General features: G+C 45.3%; 1 protein-coding gene across 5 annotated transcripts in view; it reads left to right on the forward strand.

The window, feature by feature from the left end:
- The window catches only part of HVCN1 (hydrogen voltage gated channel 1), a 764,389-nt gene that overhangs the window by 686,610 nt on the left and 62,090 nt on the right, over positions 1-15,689 (forward strand). The gene's annotated exons all lie outside the window — the stretch shown is intronic.

The following is a 15,689-nucleotide window of genomic DNA, read 5'->3' on the forward strand; positions in this document are numbered from 1 at the left end:
GAAATAACATCATTTGTTATAGATTGGTGTGAAGTATCACTTAATTTCCAAGTTATTCTTATCATGTACTGTAACAAACAGATAATGCCATAAAAATCCAAGCTATTCACACCCTTGCTAGATAGTGCCTTCTGAACCCCAGTTACTATCGCTGTCAAAGATATGCACAGTTAGCATAGTATCAGGTCGCACTATGCATGCCAAATTAGTACAGTAGGTCCAATAAGCCCAGTTGGCAAATTGGTGCAAGATTCCATTATGTCCAGTTTGCAAAGAATTGCCAGACCCAGGTATGTTCAGTCAACATAGCGGTGCAGTATTCTATTAGCCCCGGTTGGACGGCAAGGACATGCTCCATTATGCTCACTTACTACAGTAATGACAGATACGGTTATGCCCATTTAGCAGAGAAATGCTTGATTCCATTATGCCCAGTTAGCACAGTAAAGCTACATTCCAGTACAGTAAAGCCAAATACTCTTATGCCCATCAGCAAGCACAGTAATCCCAGATTCCAGTATGCACAGTTAATAGTGCAACACCAGAATAAGGCAAGGGATGTAAGTGTGTGCTGGGGGCAGTGTTTGTGTATGCGGCAGAATGCATTGCTGGGGGGGGGGGGGGGCGTGTGCATCTGTTATAATGCTGGCTAGTGCACAGTGCATTTAGTAGGATAAAAAATCAGGGGGGGGCTCTGGAAAGGGGGAATGACCAAAGTGTGCTGGGGATCGGCTTAAATGTGGTGCTAGTGGCTTAGACAAAGGCTGTCTGCCCTAAACACTAAATCATGAGGCCATGTAAATATTTATTTGTGGTCGCTCAGCATTGTCTCAGGTGGTCTTGGCTACATACCGTAAATACATTTGAATGGATTGTGTCCTCCCATGTATTCCTCCTCCATGATATCTCCAATATCCAGCTTCAGCTGCTTTTGAATTTTTTACGGCAGAGGGTGTGGTGCGTTAATGCAGTCGACTTGATGTCCCAATATGGCACTCCTAATGTTCCTGATTGTTTTATAATGGAGCAATCTAGGTTGCAGGACCTGCATGAGAATTTACAAACAGCCATTGGGGTGGAAACCTCACCAGAGTTGGATTTTGGCAAGCCAGAACCAGATGAACACGTAGATGCATCTTGCAGGCATTTAATGACCAGGGTCACTGATTTTATGGGATGGAGCAGGCTTGCCCTTCCTTTTCGAGCAGGATGATCTCACAGATATCCTAGACAAAGGTGTCCAATCCTACCTTTTCATGTCGCACTACAAAAGAGAGTAAATGCAAACTGGGAGGCACCTAAATCGAGTCCGGCAGTCAATACAAATTTGACCAAAAAATATAGGCCATCAAGTAGTGACCCCAGCTACTTGTCTAAACATCCTACCCCAAAAAGCCTGGTGGTGCAAGCAGCAACCGCTACCTCCAAGCAAGCTGCCTATCCGACCATCCCAACAGATCGGGATGAAAAGCACATAGACGCCTGGTCTAGGAAAGTCTTTTCTGCCGGGAGCATGGCTCCCAGGTCAGCCAACTCTACATGTGCCCTTGCAAAATGTACCTTCACCCTATGGGACTGTGCATCCATGGTGGCTGAACATATTCCCGGAGAAGAAGAAAGAGACTGCTTCTTAGCCATTGTAAAAGATGGCAAAGAGGCCATGTGTGAATCTATACAGTCGGATTTGAATTGTGCTGACAGTATCAGCAGAGCCACGGCAGCAAGCACCGTAAGACGCAGGTTTGCGTGGTTAATGAAGTCTGGATTTGCACCGGATGTGCAGTCTAGACTCCTTAATATGCCTTTTGACAGGTCTCATCTTTTCGAGGGGATTGTGTCCTCCGACGTATTCCACTTCTTCGACATTGATTACCACAGCTGTGCTGCGGTAATCAATGTCAAAGATGTGGAAGATGTCGGAGGAACATCTCATCGAAAGAACGTTACCAGGTAAGAAAGTAATTTGTTCTTTGGTAGCAAGGCTGACGAAAGCCTTGAGAAGCTGCAAACCTCAAAGGCGGCAGCCAAGTCTCTAGGTGCTGATATTAAGCATCCTCTGCCCTTTCACCCCAGTGGACCTTCTTGGAGGGGTAGATTCTTTCACTACTACTCCTCACTGGGAAGCGCTAGAGGAATGGCTGGTCATAGAGGCCAAAGAAGATTCCTTCGTGGTGGACGAGGGAGAGGTGCAAAGCCCACACAAGCAGCAGTATCTTTGCCATCAGCCGCTGCGTCAGTTGCCTCAAAACCGCTCTGAGATCTTGACTCACGACACCCTGGTGGAAGGCAGACTAGTTCAGCATCTGAAAGAATGGCAGAGTATTACTGCAGATGCTTGGGCATTAGAAACCATAGCACAGGGTTACTGCCTCCCCTTCATTCAGAGACCTCATAATCATCCACCGGGAAGTCATTTGTTAAAGGTTCCAGATCCGTTCCTTTTGCAGGAAATTTTGAACCTGCTAGAGAAAGGTGCTATAGAGCCGGTACCTGTAGCAAAGAGGAACAAAGGATGGTACTCTCCATGTTGCCTAATCCCCAAGAAGGACAGAGGACTGAGACCCATCTTGGACTTGAGGCACTTGAACAAGTTCCTCAGTAAGGACAAGTTCAAGATGGTCACACTTTCTCAGATCCTTCAGGCCCTCCAGCTCCAGAATTGGATGGTGTCATTGGACCTTCAGGATGCTTATTTTCATGTGCCAATCCATCTCAAGCACAGAAAGTACCTGAGGTTCACCGTTGGCGTTTTTCATGATCAGTTTCGAGTTCAGCCATTCAGGCTGACCTCCGCACGAGGGTATTCACCAAACGGATGTTGGTGGTGGCAGCGAGTCCCAGGAGAGGGGGTGTGGGGTGGGATTCACATCTACCACTTCCTGGACGATTTGCTGATCATGGCAGGGTCTCACCAGCAACTCCTGGATCATCTCAGCGTGACCCCCCACGCTCTCCACAGACTGGGATTCTCCCTCAATTACAAGAAGTCCCACATGTTACCATCTCAAAAGCTGCAGTTCATTGGGGCTGTACTGGATACATCCTTGGGAAAGACCATGCGACACCAAGGTGAGGGCTCAACACATTCTGCAGATGGTAACCAAATGTCATAGTGCCCAGCGTCTCCTGGCCTTCGATTTCTTTGAGGTTGCTCGGCTTCATGGCATCCTGCATTTTCCTGGTGCCAGAGTCTCGCCTGAGAATGAGATCCCTCCAATGGGCTCTCAGGACACAGTGGTCTAAATTCTCAGGTGACATGTCAGACCTACTTCAGGTGCCAAACAGTGTCGCACAGGATCTCCTGTGGTGGGCCTGCAAGGACAACATTATGAAGGTAGAACCTTTTTGTCAACCGTGGCCGGAGATAACAGTAGTGACGGACGCCTCACTCTGGGTGGGGAGCCCATGCCAACAATCTCAGCAGTCATAGGTCTCCATCAGAGCCCAAACTACACATCAATCTTTTGGAGCTGAGAGCAATCAAATTTGCGCTGAATGCTTTTCTGCCCTCTGTACGGGGAAAGAATGTCGTGATAATGACAGACAACATAGTGGCCATGTATTACTTCAATAAGAGAGGTGGTGTAGGGTCACTTCCACTGTGCAGAGAGGCAATGCAGCTCTGGTTCTGGGCAATACAAGAAGGAATCTATCAGCAGTTCACCTAGCGTAGAACACAGCGACTGGCGCTCTGAGCAGGCAAAGCACACTCTCCCACAAGTGGGAACTAGCTCAGGAAGTCCTTCAAGAGATCTTCACCCTTTGGGGAGCCCCTCAAGTGGATCTGTTCTCGACCAGTGTTAACCGGAAGTACGCGCTGTTCTGCTCCAGGGAATGTCCCCCAAGAGGAGTTCTAGGAGACGCGTTCATGGTGGATTGGGAGTTTCCACTCCTGTATGCTTTTCCTCTAGTCCCCAACATTTCTCACGTAATCCGGAGGTTGAGAAAGTTCAGGAAATCCATTATCTTAATTGCCCCGGATTGGGCCAGGAGGACGTGATACCCGGACCTTCTGGACATGTCCATATGCCCTCCAATATGTCTTCCACAATGAGTGGACCTTCTCTCATGAGAGAAGGGTAGGGTTCTCCATCCAGAGGTCAAGACACTCAGCCTTCACGCATGGTGTCTCAGAGGCTGAAGCACAAGGATTGGGACTTTCCGGATGACGTAATGGAGATTTTGCTTTCGGCCAGAAGGCCAGCAATGAAGTCTTTGTACCGCTGCCGTCGGAACAGATTCGGCAGCTGGTGCAAGGGAATAGAATGTGGATCCTTTTCTATGCAAAATACTGAAGGTGTTACCTTTTCTGCTGCATTTGGCCAATCTAGCGGCGCTTTCCATCTTCAAGCACTCATCTGACGAAACACCATATTTTAAAATACCTTTTGGTGATACAATTTCTAAAGGGACTCCTCAAAAGATACTCACTAATGTGTTCCCTCATCTCCTATTCAGGCTCCTGTTTGGGACCTTATTCTTGTTTTGAAATTGCTCATATGTGCACCATTTGAACCACTCCATTCATGTCCCTTAAGACTACTAACATTCAAAACCATCTCGTTAGTAGCGTTAACATCAGCCTGTAGGGTGAGTGAGTTGCAGGCACTATCTTCTAAACCACCTTTTACAGTCTTTTATAAGGACAAGGTTGTCCTTCAGGTCCAACCTTCATTCCTACCTAAGAATATATCAGATTTTAATTTGGGACAAAAAGATAGTATTGCCTAGTTTTTACCCTCCACATCATCCTGGAGAGGAAGAGGAAAGTTTACACGGACTTGACCCAAGAAGGGCTTTGAATTTCTACATTTCAGGGATGTCTAGATGACCAACTGTTTATAGGATACACTGGTCATAGACTGGGACAGGCTGTAACTAAGGATGCTATAGACTGGCCGGGAAAAATCCCCCAGAAGGCTTGAGAGCCCATTCCACTAGGGCCATGGCTACTTATTCCGCTCTGGAAAGAGGTGTTCCTATAAAAAAATATTTGTAAGGCTGCCCCTTGGTCTACCATTCACACTTTTACAAAGCATTACTGTCTTGATTCCACCTTAAATCCGGATGGAAGCTTTTGGAAAGCCATTTGTTTCATAAAATTCTTGATAACAAAATTCGTACTCCGTCAGCCAAAACGAATACCGCTTTGGCAGTCTATAACAAAATTCGTACTCCGTCAGCCAAAACGAATACCGCTTTGGCAGTCTATCATAGATGAGGAATGCGAGGGAGGACACAATCCATTCGAACAACAAGTTAGCTACTCCTGGTAATGTTTTATCAACTGGATGTTCTTCCCATGTATTCCTCATCGCCCCTCCCTATCCTTCCCTGCAGTAGAATGTCCATGTTATTGCAGTTTACGCTGCTTTAGAGTCTACTATGGGCTAGACCACATTAATGACGAAAATGTATTCCATAGCAGCTGAAGCTGGATATTGGAATTATCATAGATGAGGAATACGTGGGAGGAACATCCAGTCGTAAGGAGGTTACCTGGGGTAAATAACTTGTTCTTCCCTCTAGTTCACTTTCTAAATAGTTTGCTGTCTGTAAATAAATCAGTTTCTCACTAAGCACATGAGTAATTCAATCAATGGGTACATTGCTTTAATTGTGTAAATAAATAACTCATGGCCAGCATGCATAATAGCTTTTCTTTCTTGCTCATTTGCTGCCTTCACTTTAGGATTTTGCAGCAAAATAGTTCTGCAAGGAAGGTTTGATGGTATGCACATATCCCTGGGAAGGCATCAGTCTTCTCAAACTAAAGATTGTACACCTTTAAGTTTGCTAGTGTTGGCCATAAACAAAGCACTGTAAAAAGTGTGAACTTATTACTTACATGTTTTACCCAGCGTTCAGCTCTTTGGTTTGGGGCAGGGAATATGCTTACGGAATAATGAAGTTCAAGGAGGGGCTCATTTTATGCACCCTCCAAGATGAACCCAGGGAAAACGCCCATTGGTTTTACATTATGAAACATCTCTATTATAATCTGCGCACCACAAAACTGCCTAAGAATGGAGAGTAAGAGAGCCACCAGACTTCATTTTGGAATAGGTTACCACTGTACCCTTGCACATCTTCAGCCGGCCCTGAAGTTTTACATGGGAAAGGGGAGGAGGAAAAATAGAAGCAATGTAAGCTACTTATTGCTTTGCATTAAATATAAGAGCATTTTGGAAACCTAAGAATGAACACACATTTTATATAGGACACTTCTGTGACAGTAATTCAAGCTTGCGATCCTTCTGCGCCTATATTGCTCACTAGCCTGCTTGCTTATCTCATTTATGATAATACCCTAATAGAAAAATTGTTTGTAAACAATGAGTTGTTAACTCATTTGTACAGACTCCTCCTCTGGGAGTCAGTTGTTGGCTGTGCCACTTTAGCGGCAGACCGCTTCCCTACAATATTTCGTTAACAGCATGTTAATCACTCGATCCATTCCTAGGGTGCTTGATCATGGGGCATCGCCCTGGCCCAGGGGCAGTTTTTGAAGACTGCGGGGGCTATGCCTTTGTTAGCACAGGCCGATTTAAAGACCTGGTGGTGCATGTGTGCAGTGCCTGGAGTGCATGAGGGGTGTTCGTGTCTGTGTATAGTGCAGTGCTAGGGGCTGGGTGTGTGTGCTTAAGGAAGTGCTAAGGGCTAGTATGAGCACGGTTGTGTGTGTGTGGTGTGTGTGTGTGTGTGTGTGTGTGTGTGTGTAGTGCTGGGGTGGTGTGTGTGTGTGTAGTGCTGGGGTGGTGTGTGTACAGTGCTATAAATGGTTGTTCCGTGAGTCTATGAAATGCTCAATAGGAGAAGTGTGTGTGTGTGTAATGTTGTTGAACGTGAACCATGTCTTGATGAGGGCGAGGACATCCAGGTCAAGATCTTAAAGGAAGTTGCAGATGTCAGGAGTGTTTGACAGCAGAACGAGAGCTTAGGTTAGAGACGTGGAGCAGGTTGCCCAATTTAAAAGACTTACTTGGTGAGGTACAGGCTTGAGATACGCCCTGAGGAAGTGGTAAAGGGGCCCCACACTGGGTGGAGGTGTAGCGGGAGGTGGCCTAGTAGCCAGAGTGGAGGCGGGAGGTGCCAGAAAGGCGGCGGAAGGAAGAGGTGGCGGAGGAGCCGGAAAGGTGCTATTGGGAGTAGCAGGAGAAGGAAGGCAGTTGATAAGACATGAGAGACACCTATCAAAAAGGTGGAGATTGGGCTGAGGGCCCTGCATCAAGACTTTACCATCCAGATAGACATTAATGATGGTCTTGGAGGAGTGGAAGGAGGCCAGGAGAACCTCCCACCAAGTGCCACCATTAATGGGAGAGGAGGAGAAAGGAGAGGGGACCGAGATCTGGGTCCATATGTCTGGCGAGGGAACAACAAAGAGGAGGTGGTGAGTGTCTGGAGGAAGCACTGATGTAGTTATCTGTGATAGGGAGTCCTGGGTTGGAGACCAGGATGCCCCTCTTGAACGTCTTCCTTTCTGACTGAGAGGGATAGGATAGGAGAGGATCTATGTGGGCCATTTCCATAGGAGATAGAGTAGCAATTAGAGAAGATGGGGGAGACGTAGTGCACCATAGAGGATCTGAGGGGGAAGTAGGGAGAGGAAGGGGCGAAAAAGTGAAAGGTGCACAGCCCTGCGCTGCACACAGCACAGTATGCGCAGGGGGGTGTCACACCCCCGGGAACACACAAGGGGCAGACAGGTACACACAACAGTACAAAGGTACTCCCAGCTGGGAGAGGCCGTAGAGAGTGAGAGAGAGCCTAATGGCACAGGTTAACAGTACCACAGTTACCACAATGCAATCAAAAAGAGGGGAAGGCCCTCGTTTTTAAACACAACAGCAAAGGAAAGAAAGTGACTTTCCAGGGGAGAAGTGAGGGAAGGCTAACAATATGATTTGCTGAGATGCATACGTGCTGTGCAGTAAAAAATGTAGGAATGAGGTGGGTCAGTTTAAGGGGTGCCATGAATGCTGCCCCACAGACCGCACCTACCTGGTCAGTTGCAGCAGGTTGACGGCTGCAGGCTTCATGCTTCCACAGCACATACCGTCAGACATCATCAAGCTGCTTCAATTGGTCCTGGCCTTCGCCTTGGGGCTCTTAGCCACAGGGGACTGAAACAGGCTGTGCGGCTGCCCTGAGTGCAAGGGTGAAATTGGCCCTAGTGCCCAATCAGGGAAGGGGGCGGGCAGAGGGACGACACAGAGGGACGACACAGTAGGACGGAGCAAGGATAGGGGATGGCCAAGCATTCCATTCACAATGGCATTTCCTTTCTTGGGGCTGTAACTTGCTACTAATTAATAGGGTAGAAAAATGCCAAATTTAAGCGATATCAATGTAACTCCAACAAATATTTGTAATGGATCTTTGGGTGCGGGGGAGAAAAACATAGCTCTGACACTGAAAGATGCTACTGTAATACTTGTATTTTAAGTGTCCTAATGTAGTGGACACTCCTGTTCCCTGCACACCTTTTTTAGCTGAACTAGTCAATCAATGGAAAATCTATTTGAGAACACATTCTTAGGAGTACATATGAATGATGTTAGACATCAGTTGATTCCAAAGCTTCTACTTCATCAACATTTTGTATTACAGAAACAAGACATCGGGTACTGTATATACATACATTTTTAATCAAAACATATTAAAATAATGAGCTTTATGCGTTTCGGGCTGTGCCTTTCCTCCGGAGCAAATATCTTGGTGAATTCTACTTCTTCACAATGTGTGATGTATCTGGTTGACTCCCCTAGCCAGAGTAGGTTGAAAAGTTTCCTTATTATGTATCCAAGTCTGGTCTAGGGAGGTGTGTATGCATTAGAACTAAGGAGTAGTAAAACGCAATAAGCCCTGAGAGGCTCTGCCAAGATTAATGTGTTGTGGGTAATGCTAACAGGAATAAAACTGTGCTGGGTGTGGGGGGCCATGTGCGTGCTGCAAGATGAGTTGGAAGGGACTGACTAAGAGTATGGGAGCTTTATTATCCATGAAGTATGTAGAAGGGAACAAAGTTTAAAAGAGGTTGGATTTTAAAGTGGTGTGTTATGGAAGAAAAGTTGAAAATCCTGTATTCAAATGAACAATGGAGGCCAAGGTCCGATCTAGCCTTTTCATGTGCACTTTTCTTTAAAGGGAAACTGATTTCAACCCAGCTCCTTTCATTGAATTTGCATTCCTTTGCAAATTACATTAAGAATTTGCCATTTAATTGAATTTATTTGCTGGGAAATATTTTTATTCCCTCTAAAAAGTTAAATCAAAATTACCCCTGCATTTATATACCAATCTTATTTTTCTAAAATATGTTTTTAAATTACCTTGCAACCTAAACATAACCCTAATTAGTTGGATGCGCTAATCATGTCCAGGAGCAGAATGGGTCGTGTTGACAAGCAAAAGCTTTGCCCACATTTTGTACCAGACCTTGTGGGCAGGGCCATTATTTTTCTCAGATGCTGCTACTCTTTTTCTCCTCCATACGCACATATTTTCTCGTTCCTCGTTTGAGCCAATAACAATATAGCTTGCTATATTACATGTGTTTCAGGGGTAGGATGGCAGAGTCCATTCTGGGATGTAGTCTTTAAGTTTATCACATGCACTTGTATCAAATGAGATATGCGACATTCCCCCAAATACTACACCCTCCACATATAGAACCTCAGTTTATAAGACAACCTCACACATGTATGGTTAAATTTCACTCCGGCCAACAGTCTACAAACGTTCACAGTGTCGACTTTTCTTAAACCAAGAGAATGTGGTTTATAAAGCATTTTCTCGTCACAAAATACACGAACGAGGGTTTGATTTAAAAAAATGTTTTAAAAGGCACTGCGATGTTGAGGTTATGCTTTGCAAATGCAGCTGAGAAAAAGCACTCTGTGTAAAAGGGCATTCGACAAGTAGTCCCTATAGTATTTAGTTTGGGTTGAAACGTGACCAAAATAATGAAATACAGAAAGCTTTAATTATCTCGTACAAAAGCAAATGTAAAACTTCCCTAGAACCTTGGCAGAACCTCTCTGGGCTTATTGCGTTTTACTACTCCTTAGTTGTAATGCACACACACCTTCCTAGACCAACTGCTTTCCTGGTGACCCAGCCCTGTCATCGAATAGATATTGTATTTTCTCTCCAAATATGGCACATGTTGAGGTCTCATCACTACAATCCACAGAGAACCATACAGGCACTCAGAACATGTTTACTTCTGGTCTGCACTCATCAATTCAACAACCTTCGCACTTGCCTCTTCTCTTTGCCATCTTACCTTTATTCCACCCCCTTTTTGCAGAACAACATGCCAAAGACTCCCACAAATGGCAGAGGTGCATTATGTAAGACCACTGTATGCTACACATTTAATCATTGGATGCTCCTAGAGGTGGAGCATCATATTTTGAATATTTATCCGGGCTTCTTGAAGTCTGCTTTTATTTTCAACTGTGGTGTGAGCTGCTTTTTCACACACTACAATTCTGGGGAACACGGGTTTAGTGAAATGTTGCATGGAAAGGGCACGTGTAGTTAAAGCACATCCATAGCCCTGCTCAGCTTGCACGGAGGAGAACATCTACATGGTGAGGGGCTAGGTCTTGCAGCTTTAGATGCAGCTTCATGAGGAAGGCAAGATGGCGCCACAGTTTCACACTGTAACCACTCAGGAGAGATATGTGATGGTCAAGGCCTCTATGTTGGCCCAGGAAAAGTGGGTTTAGGTCTCGGAGGCACTTGGTAATGCTAGAGGTCCAGGGTATACCAACACCAGGGGAAAACAAAGTTCTCTGACTGCCAGCTGGAGTTCTGTTATGGTATGGTATAGTACAGCACTTGTTAAGCGCAGACATTTACCTCGCAAAGAGGTATCAAGGCGCTGAAACAGTGGGTACAGGTGACCCACGCCAGGGCAATTTACAGAAGGGACAGAGCCCCCTCACACCCCCACCCGCATCCCAGGCCATCGGGAAAGTCACGATTCAAGGAGGAAACAGAAGGGTCTTCAAGTTGCGTCTAAAGTCCAAATGATTTTCATTTCCCCACAGGATCCCGGGGAGAGAGTTTCATAACTGTGCAGTTTGAACTGAAAAAGACCCCCACACCCCCCAATTCACCGGTCTAAACTTGGGCAGCGTCAATGTATTAGCCGAGGCAGAGCACAGACAGCTCCCTGGAACAAAGTGTATAAGATGATGAGCAGGTTTAAATGGTGTCCAATTGCGCTGGGACCTTACTTTTGAGATTGAAGGGGCATTTGCGTGGCTAGTGGCCTCTGGTAAACCCTAAACCATAGAACGAGTAAGATGTGTGTGTATCGCAAGCTCTTCGCGCTAAGCCCAAAAATTATTGGTGAGTTTCAATTATAGTACATGATTGTATTTCCAAATCTATTGATAACACAGTTAATGATGTTCTTCATGCATACATTTATTCTCTATAAATCCAATCCTAGTTGAACAGCCAACACATGTTTCGACTAGATCGACATTCTCAAGGCTATGCTTTGCATTCAATGCAATCGTATATTTGCGAAAAGCATGCAGACTGCTTAGGTGAATCCACACAGGATACCACACGGGCAGCACACGGGCAGCAGAGCCAGATATATTTTGGTCCAGAAACTCGGCATTATTGGGGCAATTGACCAGAAGCTACACAACTATTTTAGGAGGAGTTTTACTATCCCACAATTATACGGTCGTGTTGAATGGAAAGCCTAGGTTTGAGAAAGACTATCTAGTCCAAACATGCGTTGGCTGTTGAACTAGTATTGAATTTATAAAGAATACATTTATGGATGAAGAACATCATGAACTGTGTTATCAATAGATTTGTAAATACAATTGTGTACTATATTTGAACTTCACCAATAATTTTTGGGCTTAGCGCGAATAGGTGTCGGTACACACATCTCCCTGGAACATGTGGCAGAATTTAGCACTGATAAAGTCAGGCATTCGACATTGCAGAGCTTGATGCACAATACAGGGTTCCTTAAATTTAATCTGATCCACTTATCCCTCAGAAGCTATGGTAATGCTTGCAGCACCGGGGTGATATGCTCTCTCCGTCCTGATTTCAGAAGCATCCTTGCTGCAGCATTCTCGATTCTTTGAAGTCTGCCTAACACCACTTTCTGCAGGCCAGGAGAAAGTGCATTGCAAAAAGGCATTCTGCTTGAGATGAAGGCGTTGACTATCTGGATTTTGCAGAAAAAAAGCAAAGAAGTCAAAGAGCTGTTTTAGGGTTTAGGGTTTTAGGGAACATCAAGCGCTGACCTGTTCAGACATGTTTTCACACTGCCATCCAAGAGGTCAGCCTCCTCATCCACATAAATGTAAAACCTCAGACCTGCAGATCTATGAGCTGTGCTAATGATCTCATTTAGATATTGAGCAAGAGGGGACTCTGGGGAGAACCCTGACGGACACCACAAAACACTAGTGTCAAAGTTGATTGAAAAGGTGTTCACACCACTGAATGGGATCTATCTGATAGAAAGGAAGAAAGGAGGCGAGCCATTCCAATGCTCTGTCTAGCACCCCGTAACCGCTAAGCCGGGATAGAAGAATGGCATGATCGACCGTATCAAAGGTTGCAGAGAAATCAATGGTCGACTGCCCATCCCAAATTGTCCACTGCGGCCACAACCACTGACTCTGTGCTACAGCCAGGTCTAAAACCCACCTGGGAGGCGTCTAACCACTGCATTCAGTGTGGGTCTGCAATTGCTCCGTCGCTAGAGATTCCATTAATTTGCCTACAAAAGGGAGTAATGAAATAGGCTGATTGTCCGAGCAGCAGGCGGGTCGAGCGTAGGTTTCTTCAAAAGAGGGATCACTGCTGACCTCTTAAGAGAGGGCAGAACGGTGTCCAGTCATTTGGTCGACTGAAAACTGGTCGAATGACATTTGGTCGACGCAATTTGGTCGAAAACCAAATGGTCGAATTTTTTTTATTTATATATTTATTTTTGGGGTTTTCGTTTTTAAAAAAAATTCGACCATTTGGTTTTCGACCAAATTGGTTCGACCATTTGTCTGGTCGAAAAAAATTGGTCGACCAAATGTCTGGTAACCGGGCAGAACTATGCCAGATACAAAAGATCTATTAATAATCTGACACAGCTCCTGCACAATCACCCGCCTAGCAGATTTGTCTGGGGAGAAGGATGGAGTTTCTAAACTGGAGATTATCAGGAGTCTCGGCAGAAGAGTACTTTTCTTGCTGCAGGACATTTTAAGCATCCAGGCCACACTCATGGGTGCCACTGAGGGGCTCGCTCTCCTGACCTTCCAACCAATCTGGCAGAATAGAACATGACGGAGAGTAAGGTGAGACCCAGGAAGGAAAACAACTTCGTTCCACATACCTCTGCTGTAACAAATGTCTCTGCAGTTGGGGAAGAATAGCATGAAGACATGTATAGGTTCCAATATAGCAAGGAGTGAAACTTTATTGATGGAGGCTGTTAAGGAGTTGGAGAAGTACTTTCACAATATTGATGCCAAGGTATTAGGGCTTGTGGACATGTAGGAGACTGCAATCTCTTCACTGGTAACATCAGAAAAGGAAATCCAGGCAATGCTGAAAAAAGTTGGACATGAAACCAGAGTAGTGGGAATTGAGGTGGCTCTCTCAGATTACCGGAAATGTGTTAGTGCTCAGACTCCCCTTTATCAATTGGCAGTCTGAGCGGTTTAAGAGCAGAACTCATTCTTCAAATTTAAAGGCATGGTCTAGTAAAAAATGTTATTGTCCCAACGGGTCGGCCATGTTTTTTTAAGCCTAAGTGGCTCGATTGTAGAAAACTTTCCTATGGACCTTACCCGAGTTTTCGTCCATTAAACGCACGCGAAAACAAGCACCAGGGAGCCGCCATTTTCTGATAATCCTATCTTTTCCCCGATCGCCCTGGCGGACCTGCTTTTGCGGCACTAAATCAATTCCCCCGCCCCTGAGCCTGACATTATCAAAACATACATATTCCCCACCTCTCCCCGTGACGTTACTGTGCTGCGTAGGCAAACGCGCCCAGTCGTCTTCTACGCGACTCCACACAGAACCCAGAAACCAACACAGATCAACTCACAACACAGCACGCCACAATTCGGAATATGAAACTGTACTTTACAATGAAACAGCAACACGGTACATTTGGTAAAGTACATTTATTTGACATTAAATGTTTAGAGAATATTTAGCAATTGCCATATGAACTCCGGAAGCCATTTATTTTCTTTTATCTGTATCCGCAATAAATAACTGTCCCGTTTCATCTTGAGTCACGCGGTGTTCCTTTATGGTACACAGGGTGTTCATTTTCGTAAAAAGAATCACTTTGGAAGCACGGTGAACCGCAAGGCTGTTCCATCAAATAGGCACTAGTCCAGCCTAAAGGTTGTTATGTTGCTTCTAGCCACTAGTACAGCGTAAGGGCATGTGGGCCCTTGGCGATCGTCCCATAATATGGTGATCGTGCTCCAGTTGTTGACACGAAGCTGCAGGTGTCTGCTGAAGAATCCATCCGCCGGTGTCTCAAACAGATGGCAGTGGCAGAAAGGGATCAAATACCTGTTATGAAAACAAAAAAATGATAATTAGTCTCGCTAGCCGAACTTCATTAATATTACTCATTTTATTTATTACGGCCGATCAGAAACTATTTGCTTGCAAGGATAGTTCAATGGAGTATGTTTGTCTATAAAATCAATGCGAAAAGTAACGAGATAAATCGAGGCAAACCGACAATGATAAACAACAGTTAGTCTACATGCGTGAGGAATGGTATGATATATGATATGGCATTTGTAACGCGCCTATACTCGTGTTTCTAGGCATGACGAGGCAGGTGGGGAACAAGGGCAGACAGACAACGTTCCTACTAGGTCAGGTGTCTTTCTGATCGCGCATGGGGAAGGGCTGTACATGGTTAGTTGAATACAAATTAAATAATAGTGCCAGCTGGTGGCAAGTGCAAGGTAAATGCCGGGAGAAGGGGCTGAAGGATACAGAGAGAGTCCCGTAGTGCAGGTAGGCAGTGCAGGAAAAAGTGGCTGGGCCAAGGACCGAGATCGGTGAGACCAGTGGACCTGCATGCCCATGTGCCCACTACGAACGCGTTTTACTTGCTTTTCCTAGCTCTTCATTCATTTATTCATGCATCCATTCATTAAATCTTCATCCCGGTATAAAAGCGTGTAAAGATTTACTCACATTATATTTGAAATTTCCATTGTGTCTCTTCGTAATGCAGTCTGTAAAACGGACCGGGCTCTTGACCGATTTTTCGTATACTGAACTAAACTGAAACTCTAGTTTCTGAATTTTCTGCCTTATCGTCTCTTACGTTATTGCGCACTCCCTTCAAATGTAGTTCTTTCGGCATGGTCCCTGTCTCAAGGTCAAAAAACAATAGACCCTTATACTTCCAGTGCGACTTGTGGGCCTCATCTGGCCGCTGTCCTTCGCATTCTTTATTTGCAACATCACGTAGTATAGGCATCTATGAGAACTTGAAGTTTAGAATCCGTCTATGTAGAGCGCCTCAATGTGCAAATGGGAACTGGCTTCTCTCGCAAATGCCACGGCCCGCTTGGATGGCGCGTTCTAAGTGCCCCAATTTTGTCGCCGTTGTCTGCGAGCTTTGCAGCCCAAATTGAGACATTTAA

The sequence above is a fragment of the Ambystoma mexicanum genome, chromosome 10 (genome assembly GCF_040938575.1).
Source record: "Ambystoma mexicanum isolate Mex_15411 chromosome 10, UKY_AmexF1_1, whole genome shotgun sequence".
Lineage (NCBI taxonomy): Eukaryota > Metazoa > Chordata > Amphibia > Caudata > Ambystomatidae > Ambystoma > Ambystoma mexicanum.